Here is a 12,700-nt window from a genome sequence, read left to right on the forward strand (position 1 = left end):
TGGCAGGTGCTGCGCTTTGGCGGTTGTGACACATATTTTGAGCGACAGGGAGCCGCAGCAGAGGGATGAAAGAGCCACAGGCAGCTCCAGAGCCACAGGTGTCTGAGCCCTGTTCCAGGGGATGCAAAAACCTGGGTTTCAAAATTACAGTGTATATGTATAATTATATGCATATAATTATTTAATTATTTTAGGGGTGGGAGAATATATCAGAAACGTTTTAGGAGTTTAGAAAAGGTTGGGACCCTCCCTGCCCTAACTGGAATATGTGGTTCTTTTATGGTTCAGTAAACTACACAAAGAAAGAACCAGTTTGGTGTCATGGTGAAGGCACCAGGCTAGAACCCATGAATTTTAGGTCCATCTTAGGCGTGAAGCCAGCTGGAAAACCTTGAGCCAGTCCTTCTCGCTCAGCCCTAGGAAGCAGGCAATGGCAACCCACTTCTGTTGTGGCCCACCAGAGGCCAGCGGAGTTGGCAGTGAGGAGGTGGGGAGGAACAGGGGCCAGTCCGGGAGTCTGGGAAGGCTCTGAGGAGGGCTCTGTGTCGGAGGCAGAGAGGGGGCCAGGGCCGTCCAGCAGTTCTCAGCTGCCCTTCACACACCACAATAATGAACGTTAACCAAACGTGTTCAAGACAGAGTTACTCAAATCTGCTGGATTACAGAATTCCCTCCCAGCAGAGTCTGCTCTTATAAGCAATCCAATTTCACCAGGGACGCCTCGCTGTGATACTACCTTCAGTTTCCTACCAGGCAAAAAATAAATGCAAGAGGTGAAAAGGTGTTTTACGGGAGAGTGACAACTACTGAGAGGTGTAACAATCATAATAAAGGTTTTGTGTAAGTTGGAGCTTTCTAAGGAAACAGTGGAACACCGTTTCTAAATAGCTAGCTAGGTTGTGTTGTGTTGTGTTGTGTTGAAAAGGGAGCATCCATTTCCAGCTGTCCCTGGGTCACATTCTGGTTTGAGTCAGGATCTAAATTAGGTTCCACCCAATCAACACGAGTGAGGCAAAAGTAGCGATTTCAATCAAGCAGCGGTGGAAAAGAATTTTAAAAAGAAAGACCAACTCAGCTGTTTCCTTTCCTCATCTTCAATCTCATCATCTTCCATTATGGTCTCCCAAAATGTCAGATTTGTTTTTTTTTTTTAAATAAGGTTTTCAAAATAGCTGCATTTGCATGGCAGGCGTACTTCCAGTTCAATGAACTCTGCTTTATTCAATTAATAATACAATGCAATAGTAGAGTTGGAAGGGACCTTGGAGGTCTCCTAGTCCAACCCCCTGCCTAGGCAGGAAACCCTATACCGTTGCCCCAAGTTCATGTCACTTTTGTTGTTGTTGTTGTTGTTGTTGTTGTTGTTGTTGTTATGGCTGATGGTTGTTCCTTTGAGACGGTGTTGACTCCTGAAAATGGCCTGCGCAAATCCCTGCACAAATTTTCTTGGCAAGTTTTCAGAAATGGGTTGCCATTGCCTGCTTCTTAGGGCTGAGATGTTTGACTGGCCCAATGTCACCCAGCCGGCTTTCATGCCTAAGGAAGGACTAGAACTCACCATCTCCTGGTGATTGCCCCAAAGTCACCCAGCCGGCTTTCATGGCTAAGGCAGAACTAGAACTCACTGTTAAGTCCTCGAGGCTACGACGCCATTGACTATCATTGCCGGCCCCTGATTGGTTGAGACGTGAGCAGCCAGCTGGCGGGAGAATGCAGCCATTCTATTGGTTCAGCGTCTGACAGCTCTGGTATAAACAGGGCTGTCAGCTGTCAAATGTTGCTGTTTGGCGGGTTGAGGTTTGCCTTGCGTTTTGCGGTGTTATACTGTTAATAAAGGTTGTGTTAGCTTCAACCTGCCTTGCCTCGGTTCCTGTCTGCCTCGTTCTCCCTACAGAACACTCACAGTCTCCCAGTTTCTAGTCTGAGGCTTTACCACAAGACCAAACAGCTTCTCTACTCATGTGGGTCTTAAAATAACTGCATAGTTCAGTTAGTGCAACACAGCAACAAAGAAAGTTAAAATGTGAGCTGTGAAAGTTATGCAAACTCAGCCTAATGTAAACACAATCCTGCAGCCCAACTATTCGTGCCTGGATCCAGATTTCACAGCAACAATTTTTTCACAGCTTTGGAATCGAGAAATTCACTCGCGCAGCTTCAAATAGCCTAGGCAAGATGTTATTTGTTTTGAAGCAAAAATAGAATTTCTTACACTGCAAACATCATCCCTGCCAGTTAAAGTCTTCTGCAGATAAATTACTTGGCCCTTTGAGTGGCAGACGGGGGGGTTGAATTCCCCACTGAAGCCGGGATCAAGACCAAAGGGAGTTTAAACTTCATTAAAAGCTTAGTTCCTCTGCTTTTATTCCCCCCCACCCCACCCCCCGAATTTTGCAAAGCAGTTAGACAAACAAACAAGCAAAAAAATACATAAAAATAAAGCCAACTTTTACACGTATTATTAAAATGTACATACAAAAGTGCATGTGGTAACAAAAGAGAAAATTACACTTAAGAAATGTGCGCAACATTTTTTTTTATATGTTAGGGAAATGATGCTCCAATTGCTGCATACCAATTTTGATGCAGCTCTTTTCTGGCTTTTCAATCGATGTGCAAATAAGACCAAGGGAATCTAAGATGAGGAATTTAGAGAAACAGAGGAGGAAAAACCCAAATGGGCAGATGAGCACTGAAGCACTAGGAGGTTTGCCTGTGTCCTGAGGGTCACCTGAGTGGGGCAAATGGGTGTGTGGAGCCTTCTTGGAACTGCTGAAAGGACTCCTGTGTCGTAGTTCCTTTCAACACCACCTACAACCCGGCCGTCCTTTCAGCAGTTCCAAGAAGGCTCCACACACCCATTTGCCCCACTCAGGTGACCCTCAGGACACAGGCAAACCTCCAGGTGGCCTCAACGGCTCTCTAAAAGGACGTGAATGGCCAACTGTCAGCCAGGGGTATAAATCCTTCCATTCCCCACCATCCTGTCAGAGCTGAATAAGCTTCTTGGATGAGAAGTGAAACGCCTTCAAAGAAAAAGCAGAAAGTCCAGTCGTCTCTTGAAAAAAAAAGCATCTTTGGGACAGCCATCAACAGGCACACGAAGATCAACAACATCTACCTACCTTTCAAAAGAGACCATCAAAACGCTAAAAGCTCTGGACCAGCAATCAACACCCAGATAAGCAGAAATTAACACAATATTAAAAGCAGACAATATCCCAATCACGGAACTATTAAGTTAATAAACAACAGTCTAATTAAGGAACCACCAACACCGAGAGGGCAAGCCGCTTGCCTATAAACAAAGAGCAAACTATCAGCAGGCCTGACACAAACTCCTTTCTCTTCTAGCACTGATAATGTTACCTAGCTGGGTAATGAAATGTCTGCAATCAAACAACCAAGCTCAGCGAGCCCCAAGAGCCCCATAGTTCTCTTCCTCCTCTCCACAAACCTTACTCCCTTCTAGAAGGGAGAAATATCTCCATTAATCCTTTCATTTTAAAATTAGCATTCTTGAATAGGGTTTGAAACGTGCGTGAGACAGAATGTGAAAGACTGAGAAATTAATGTAACCTCTGACTCAATCCTTCAGGCCTGGCACAGTGGTATTCTGCAAACAACAATCAATTTTCCTTTCTCCAAAAAGGAATATCAACTTTCACTAAGCCTTGCATTTTCATAAACAGATCTATTTCGAAAAGGTGTGATTGTTTAGGACCGAAGCTAATCACAGCCAGCCTGGATTTGTGTTAGAAAGTTTAAAAAAATGTAAATTATAATAATTCTGGAAATCTATAAGCTTGTGTTCACACAATACCAGGACCTGAGTCTGATTGCAGGGTATCTTCAAATTGCAAAGATATTTTACGCGTTGGAAATTCAACCGTGAAGTAGCGCCAAAAGCATCAGAACAATTACGCTGGTCTAACCAAGGGACATGGTGGTTCAGTGGGTAAGATGCTGAGCTTGTCAGCAGTTCGAATCCCTAGTGCTGCATAATGGAGTGAGCTCCTGTTATTTGTCCCAGCTTCTGCCAACCTAGCAGTCCGAAAGCACGTAAAAATGCAAGTAGAAAAATAGGAACCATCTTTGGTAGGAAGGTAACAGCATTCCATGCACCTTCGGCATTGAGTCATGCCGGCCACACGACCATGGCCACATCTTTGGACAGCGCTGGCTCTTTGGCTTTGAAACGGGGATGAGCACCGCCCTCTAGAGTTGGGAACGACTAGCACATACGTGTGAAGCAGTGGTGGGTTTCAAATTTTTTTGGAACCTACTCTGTGGGTGTGGCCTCCTTTGTGGGAGTGGCTTGCTGGCCATGTGACCTGGTGGGAGTGGCTTGGCAGTCATGTGACCAGGTGGGCATGGCTAACTTGGAAAATGTGGTGAAACTCACTTAACGATGCTCTTGCTTAGCAACCAAAATTTTGGGCTCAATTGTGGTCATAAGTTCTTTTTCTTTCTTTCTTTCATCTCTCTCTCCCACTTTCTTTTTTTCTTTTTCTTTTTCTCTCTCTCTCTGGCTCTTTCTCTCTCTCTCCCTCTCTCCCTCTCTGTCTCCCTCTGTCATTTTCTCTGGGTGTCTATCTGTCTGTCTCTCTCTCTGTATCTCTGTCTCTCTCTCCTCCTTCCCCCATCTCTGTCACTCTGTGTGTGTGTGTCTGTCTGTCTCTCACTCACTCTGTGTGTGTGTGTGTGTGTCTGTCTCTGTCTCTCCCTCTGTCTCTCTCCCCTCCCTTCCTCTCTCTCTGTCACTCTGTGTATGTGGGTGTGTCTGTCTCTCACTCATTCACTTAATCACTCACTCTGTGTGTCTCTCTCTATCTTTCTCTCCCTCCCTCCCCCTCTCTGTCTCTGTGTGTGTGTGTGTGTGTGTGTGTCTGTCAGTCTCTCTGATTCCCTCCCTCACTCCCTCTCTCTGTCTGTCTGTCTGTCTCACTCACACACACACACTGTGGTCACCTTGTTGAGTGTTCCAATCACATTTGAAACACTCAACAACTGGCTTGCATTTATGGTATTTTGCAGCATTCTGCAGTCATAGGACCAAAATATATGGTTAAAAGCATATATTTTGGTCCTATGACTGCAGAATGCTGCAAAATACCATAAATGCAAGCCAGTTGTTGAGTGTTTCAAATGTGATTGGAACACTCAACAAGGTGACCACAGTGTGTGTGTGTGAGTGAGACAGACAGACAGACAGAGAGAGGAACAGAGAGGGAGTGAGAGAGGGAATCAGAGAGAGACTGACAGAGTCTGACAGAATCAGAGAGGTACTTTTAACTACCTGGCAGCGGCGTTTTTCCTTGGGGGGCTCCTCAGAACATCCTAAGACTTCGGAGGGAAGCCTCCAGCCCGGAGCAGGAGCAAAGCCCCTTTTCCAACTGGCCTTTCCTCGCTTGGAGGGCTTTGGAGGGAAGCTTCTGCATAAGCCCGGCCGAGTGACAACAAGTTCCCACCGTTACGAAGCCTCGGAGGCTGTAATTTTCTGAGCTGTGCGCGCCCGCTTTTTTTCCACGGCGTGGAGCAGCAGCGAGGTTTGTGTGGCCGGCAATCACTCCAAATGCCATCCGGGAAGACGAGGAACGTGAGGGGGGGACCGTTGACGGCCTCCGCAATCATCGCTCGCCTCGTTGCTGCTCCACGCCGTGGAAAACAGGCGCGCGCGCACAGCTCAGAAAATTACAGCCTCCGAGACTTCGTAACGGCGGGAACTTGTTGTCACTCACCCGGGCTTCTGCAGAAGCTTCCCTCCGAAGCGTTCTGAGCCTCGGAGGCTGTAATTTTCTGAGCTGTGTGCGCCCGCTTTTTTTCCACGGCGTGGAGCAGCAGCGAGGTTTGTGTGGCCGGCAATCACTCCAAATGCCATCCGGGAAGACGAGGAACGTGAGGGGGGACCGTTGACGGCCTCCGCAATCATCGCTCGCCTCACAGAGCCTCGTTGCTGCTCCACGCCGTGGAAAACAGGCGCGCGCGCACAGCTCAGAAAATTACAGCCTCCGAGACTTCGTAACGGCGGGAACTTGTTGTCACTCACCCGGGCTTCTGCAGAAGCTTCCCTCCGAAGCGTTCTGAGCCTCGGAGGCTGTAATTTTCTGAGCTGTGCGCGCGCGCCTGTTTTCCACGGCGTGGAGCAGCAGCGAGGCTCTGTGAGGCGAGCGATGATTGCGGAGGCCGTCAACGGTCCCCCCTCGCGTTCCTCGTCTCCCCGGATGGCATCCTGAGTCATTGCCGGCCTCGCAGAGCCTCGCTGCTGCTCCACGCCGTGGAAAACAGGCGCGCGCGCACAGCTCAGAAAATTACAGCCTCCGAGACTTCGTAAAGGCGGGAACTTGTTGTCACTCACCCAGGCTTCTGCAGAAGCTTCCCTCCAAAGCCCTCCAAGCGAGGAAAGGCCAGTTGGGAAACGGGCCAGAAGACAAGGAACAGCAGTGGCGGCGGGGAGTCAGCCCCGATGCAAAAAAAACGCCAAGGGGGCGGGGCCGGAAATTACTTCCGGGTTCATTCTTCAACCGGTTCGCACGATCCGGTGCGATCCGGTAGAAACCCACCACTGGTGTGAAGGGAACCTTTACTTTTACCTGAAGCCACAAACATTCAAAATTAAGTGTAGGAAAACTTGATCTCATCAGTCACAAAAGAGAAGCAGCTTTCCATATAAGGCTGAAAGGCTGTATTGAAACACCGCCTGTCCGAATTAAATATCAATTGTCAAAGAAATAGACATTCAAGACGCGAGCAAGACAGACAAAGAGTTATTTCACCCAAATCGCTGAGACGCATCAGAGGGAAGCCACCCTACACTCCGCACATGTCTCACTGCATTAATTACCTGCGGTTAATTAATTATTTACCCAGCTCCAGCCGTTGTCTCTGGATCACTGAACTATAATTTGTAGCTTAATCGTGGATGGCTATAATGTATGTAAATTCTGTAACCATAAACTATTCACCTTGGGCAACGAAGGGCGGAGAACGCTTTGAATTAACAGAGAATAAGAGGAAGCTGGAGTGGCAATGCGTGCTGTCCGATTTGCGAACAAAATAATTGGACTCCCTTGCAGTAAACTATTAGCTTGGAGTGCCACCAAAGTTAAATTGATATTTATTGGTACACCGCCCATCAAAATGCCAGGCATTGCGATGGGTAGGGGCAGAGAATCAGGTTGTTGTGACCCAGCTCCTCAAATACGACAAACCCTCTGACGTGAACTCAAAAGATTCCTGCCGGAGCGCTGGCAGCCAAAAGTTTCTCTCTCACTGCAGGATAACAAGTCCGTCCGGCAGGGAGACGAATAGCTGTCTGCCACATCTATTCCTCTCCGCCCCCTGCCTTTGATCCCCAGAGCTAGGGTGGGGCTTTGCTAGCAGCGGTGGCTCTTCCGATCCAAGGACCGGCCCATAGATTTCCACTGCTCTCCTCTCCTCTGCCTTCTGCGCATCCGTGCATCAGGCACTGGACCCAGCTGTTCCTCCTCTTCCTCATCAGCCACCTCCAGACCCGGGGACTGTTGACTCTCCATCTGAGGGCTGACGGACGTCTGTCTGTCTGTCTGTCTCTCTCTATCTGCCAGCTCCACTCCCTCTTCCCCCTTGGAGCTCTCAGGTTGCCTTGATGTTGACCCTGACTCCCATGCCTTCTCATCTGATTCAAAATTCAAAAAATTTACCAAGGGGTTCTCTGCCCGGTTGCTGGGTGAGTGTGGCCATGGTGGGTGTGGCCTAGCCAGCCTCCTGCACCATGGCGGGGTGGGTGGGTGGCTTTCCTCGAGCCTCCAGGAAGGTGAAAATGGCCTCTCCAGGCTCTGAAGGCCCTCCGGAGTCCAGAAAAGGACCCATTTCCGGCCTTCTCAAACTTCTTTTAGGCCTGTTTTCCACCCATCCCCGAGCCTCCGTGCGCGTCCTGCACTTACCTGCATCCAAAACAGGCCCCGTGGGGGCTCCTGGGAGGGGCGGGGAGGGGTGGGGTGGGCGGGGCCAGCCAGGAGTGGGATTTGGGGGTTCTCCGAACTGCACGGAATCTTAGCTAGAGGTTCTCCCGAACCCCTGCAAACCCCCAGCAGCCCAGCCCTGCTTGGGAACTGGCATTTATTGATGATGTTTGCTGCATCTTGAGGCCACATGACGGCCATTTTTTAACAGATTTAACAGAGTTGGAAGGGACGTTTAGGCAGGGAGGGGGGGGGGATTCCTACTGGCATTACTACCGGTTCGGCGCCCAGAAAATTTTTAAATGCAGTTTAAAGTGAAATTGGAATAAAATACAGTCTAAAATGGAATTGGAATAAAATATAATAATTTAAGATATAGATAAAATATAATAAAATTATATTTTGGTGTCACCCCCTACATTTATTTTTTTTAAGCCTATTCCCCTATTCGGGATGCTCTCGACTTTGACAGCCAACCGTGAGGCGGAAAGGAGAATAATGCACCATCCTGACCTTTGCCAAACCCACCTGCTTGGATTGGCCGTTCCTTCTGCCATTCTCGCCCCTTTAGCGAAGCTGTAAAGAAGGATGGTGGGAAGGAAGGAAAGCGGATGGCATTGTCTAGCAAATTGCAAAACGTTGAAAAGGTCAGAACATTTGTAGAAGGAGACACTCCTATAATTTACAGCGGCTAAGAGCCGTTCCCGTTCTAATAAGTCAGGGCTGTCACACCCTTGATTTCATTGAGGTTTGCGTTTGACCTCGGGGGGCAGGGTGTGTGTGGCCAGGAGGCATGGCCAGCTCGATGTCACTTGTATTGGCATGCCTGTGGTGGGCCGAGTGCTCTGCCAGTGAAAACGGGCTCCCAAGCTCCATTTCTGGCTGTGACTGCCTCCTGCAACCCTGTTGTGGACTGCCAGAGGAGCTGGCAGCAGATTCGGACAGTGAAGAGGTCGGGGAGGAACCTGGGCCAGTCCTGGAGCCTGGGGAAGGCTCTGAGGAGGGCTCTGCGTCGGAGGCAGAGAGGGGGCCAGAGCCATCTGACAGTTATCAGCTGCCTTCGGAGTCAGACATCAGGGAGGCAGAAGAACAACTTGAGCCTGTTCCCAGTGTGCGCATGCGCAGAGTTGCCAGAGAAAAGGAACAGCTAAAGAACAGGGGTTGACTTGGGAGTAAGGCCATAGGTGGATGATGAATTTATTTCCCAGAGGGAATAAAAGAGGAGTGAAAGGGGAGTGGAGCTTGCAGGAGACCATTCGTTCGCCTCATTGATTCGTGACTCTCCGAGACTCCTTGCCAAGTTTTGCTGATATCAGCTGTCCAAGCCAGATAAGGTCTGTGACTGTAAATCCTCCCTTGAAAGACTCTGCTGGATGTGAATGAGAGAATTCACAGTCAATTAATAAAAGGAGTTTTTGTTGGGACCAGGAGTCTGCTTCATGCTCTTGGGAAGCCTAGGACAAACCCTCTGCCGGCAAAAACAGAGCTCCGTTTTTGCTGGCAGAGGCGCCGTGGGCCAGTCCTTCGCTGTTTCCAGGGCAGCCCCGTGGGCCAGATCTAAGCATCCCATGGGCCGAATCTGGGCCTTGAGTTTGACACCCCTGTAATAATTCATTGCAGGGCCAGCCAAAGGAAACGGAACATAAAAGTGCATGTGTGGATCCATTTCAAAAGCTTAATACCCCCCCCCCCCCCAACGAAGGATGAGAAGAGATCGCTAATTTTACCTGGCTTTTAATTTCAATTTCTCCCTCTGGTAAACAGCAAGACTGTTTTTTTTATTTTCCCTCCCAGCCACATATCCAATAAATCCGATCAAAATTCAGAACTGGCAAATTTCTCGAGATGTAAACTAAAGCATGAAAATGCTCCCTGACTAATATCCTCTTCTAGTTTTGTGTTTTTGGAGAGTGAAATTTCGAGATGTTCCAAAGCACTTAGGAATGGAAAAAATGAAAAATCTGTTGCCCTGAAACTTTTTCATACTAGTTTTTTTGTTTTCTTCCACACTCGTCATAATTAGATTAACCGTCAAGAGTTGCTGATAGCTCCCAGAGGCTTAGACATATTGTCTTGCTTATAAACATGGACAGGGGCTGTGATTTTCCCAGAATCACAAATCCAGACAGTGTTCAAAACTGCAACAGCTAAAACAAACGGGGGAGGAAACTGTATTTTTCAGCACGACATCTCATAGGTTGAGTCCAGAATTCATCCAAGATTCAATCTGCCAATCCAGACGGCATACTCGGTTTAGGTAGGGCTGAAACCCGTTTATGATTTTTTATCTCCGTGATGGCGAACCTATGGCATGCCGCCCCAGCTCAGCTCCACCGCGCATGCGCCCGGGCCTCCCGCCAGCCAGCTGATTTTTGGGTCTCTGCCGCACATGTGTGTGGCTCGCACGCATGTGGCAGGGGGGGGGGCATGGCCTGTTTTTGCTCCCAGGAGGCTGCAGGAAGGCCTACCAGGCCCAAAACGGGGGGTGCAGCATGACGCTCCTGTGGTGCATTTCGGTTCCCAGGAGGCTGCTCTCTACTAGGCCCAAAATGAGGTGTGGGGGGGGTGTCACGCCTTCATGTGCCAGGGGGCAGGGGGCACGGGTGTGTGTGTTGCACATGCACTGCATTATGGGTGCAGGCATGCGGGAGCATTCAGCATACAACAACAAAAGGTTAGCCATCACTGCTTTTTTCTTCTCCAGGTTAACATTATTTTCAGTCTCATCAAAACACTGGAAAATAGATATAATTTATCAAAGCAGCCTCCTGCCATCTCCTTTGCAAATTTTGCAAAATAAAAACAGGTATAAAAATAAGATCCGTTTTTAAATTCTTGTCTTAGGTCTAATAGGATTGTTTTCATCTTTGCCATCTTGTAACTGAAAAAGAGATTGTGCTTTTTAGTATCCGAGCTTGAATCCTGAAATTAGGTTATAGTGGTGCATGGATTTATAGAAGAGCTTTAGTGGTATATTTATTCAATATATATATACAGTATCAGGAGGCAGTTCATTTGTGATCTACGGAAACCAACTTTGTTAACAACAAAATGGGACTTATTTAGAAGAAGAAGAATAAGAAGAATCCAAATAGAGCTGAAATGGACCTTAAAACACATGAAATGTTTTCTTAAAATACAGTTGAACACAAGTTGCAAGCATAGGTTAAGAACCGTGCGAGCTAGAAATGGATAGATTAACACTTAAAATTAAGGAGAAAGAAGAAAATGAATATTTTTTAACATGGGATTTGTTTTACCAATGGCTAACTAATAGAAACAGAAGTTAGAAATTTAAAAGCATAAGTGAATGATTAATTGTATAAGGAAGGTTTACTTAAATGGATAAGCAAACACTATTATTATTATTATTATGTGGTCATTATTAACGTTATGAATATCATTGTTGCTATTATCATTGTTATTTCTCAAAATTAACTGTACTCAGACAACACACTGTTTAAGTAGACATTATTTTTTATGTTTAATAATAATAATAAATAAATAAATAAATAAATAAATAAATAAAAGACCAGTGTGAGCAATCTTGAGTTTAAATACCTCCAAAAAGCATATAAGTAAATCCTAAGAATTGTAACCCATAGTGACTTCCAAACAAGAAATCCCCACTTGGTCTCACCATTAAGAAGTAACGACACTCTCTCACAATAATTGGTTTAATCTACTCTTAAAACTGTTTAATCAAAGATCTATCGGGGAGTGGAGACAAAACTGTTTATCCAGTTTCAGGTATCCATGCTACATGAAATGAAAAATAATTCACTTGGAATTCACTCTTTTAAAAAAACAAAACAAAATTCATTCTGTGCCAATGTTTGCGAATGTACATTAGGGAAATGTCTGAATGCAAACGGCTAGATTCATGCAAACAATAATAATCGTGTGGTCTTAACACTTCTCATTTACAAAAACGGCTTGTAAATAAAACTGAAAATAAACACACAAAAACATTGTTCTCTTTGGCACTGGTGTGTGCCGTCTGATTAACCATATAGGGTGATGGGTTTCTTAAGAGTTACGTAAAGAAAGATAAATTCCATACAAATACTCTGTTTCCCTGAAAATAAGACCTCCCCAGATAATAAGCCCAATGGGGCTTTTGAGCGCATGCGCTAAAATAAGCCCTCTCCGAAAATGTTGCAACGCAGCAGCAGCCACGAGGTGACCACGCTCGCCACCTCCCGCACCTCAAAAACAATAAGGCCTCCCTGAAAATAAGTCCAAGCGCTTATTTCAGGGATCAAAATGGTCGTGTGATGTGGAATAACTCAGACTCTATTACAGGTAGTCCTTGACTTATAGCAGTTTGCTTAGTGATCGTTCAGAGTTACAACGTCACTGAAAAAAGGGACTTATGACTGTTTTTCACACTTACGACCCTTGCAACATCCCCATGGCCACATGAACAAAATTCAGATGAATGGCAACTGATTCGTATTTATGACGGTTGCAGTATTCCGGGGTCACGTGATCTCTTTTTGTGCCCTGCTGATAAGCAAAGTGAAGCTGGATCCACTTAATGACAATGTGACTAACTGAACAACTGTAGTTATTCACTGAACAACAGTGGCAAAAAAGGTCATAAAATGAGGCAAAACTCAATTTAACCACTGTCGAGGTTAGCAACAGTAATTTTGGGCACAGTTGTGTTCGTATGTCAAGGACTACCGGTATAGAAATGGGAAGAAAGACTTCTGTTTCCTACATATCATGCATAACACTATAAATACAATCCC

General features: G+C 46.5%; 1 protein-coding gene across 3 annotated transcripts in view; it reads right to left on the reverse strand.

The window, feature by feature from the left end:
• IL1RAPL2 (interleukin 1 receptor accessory protein like 2) overlaps window positions 1-12,700 on the reverse strand; it is a 311,959-nt gene that overhangs the window by 62,540 nt on the left and 236,719 nt on the right. The gene's annotated exons all lie outside the window — the stretch shown is intronic.

This window comes from Natrix helvetica (assembly GCF_964273705.1).
Source record: "Natrix helvetica genome assembly, chromosome: 11".
Lineage (NCBI taxonomy): Eukaryota > Metazoa > Chordata > Lepidosauria > Squamata > Natricidae > Natrix > Natrix helvetica.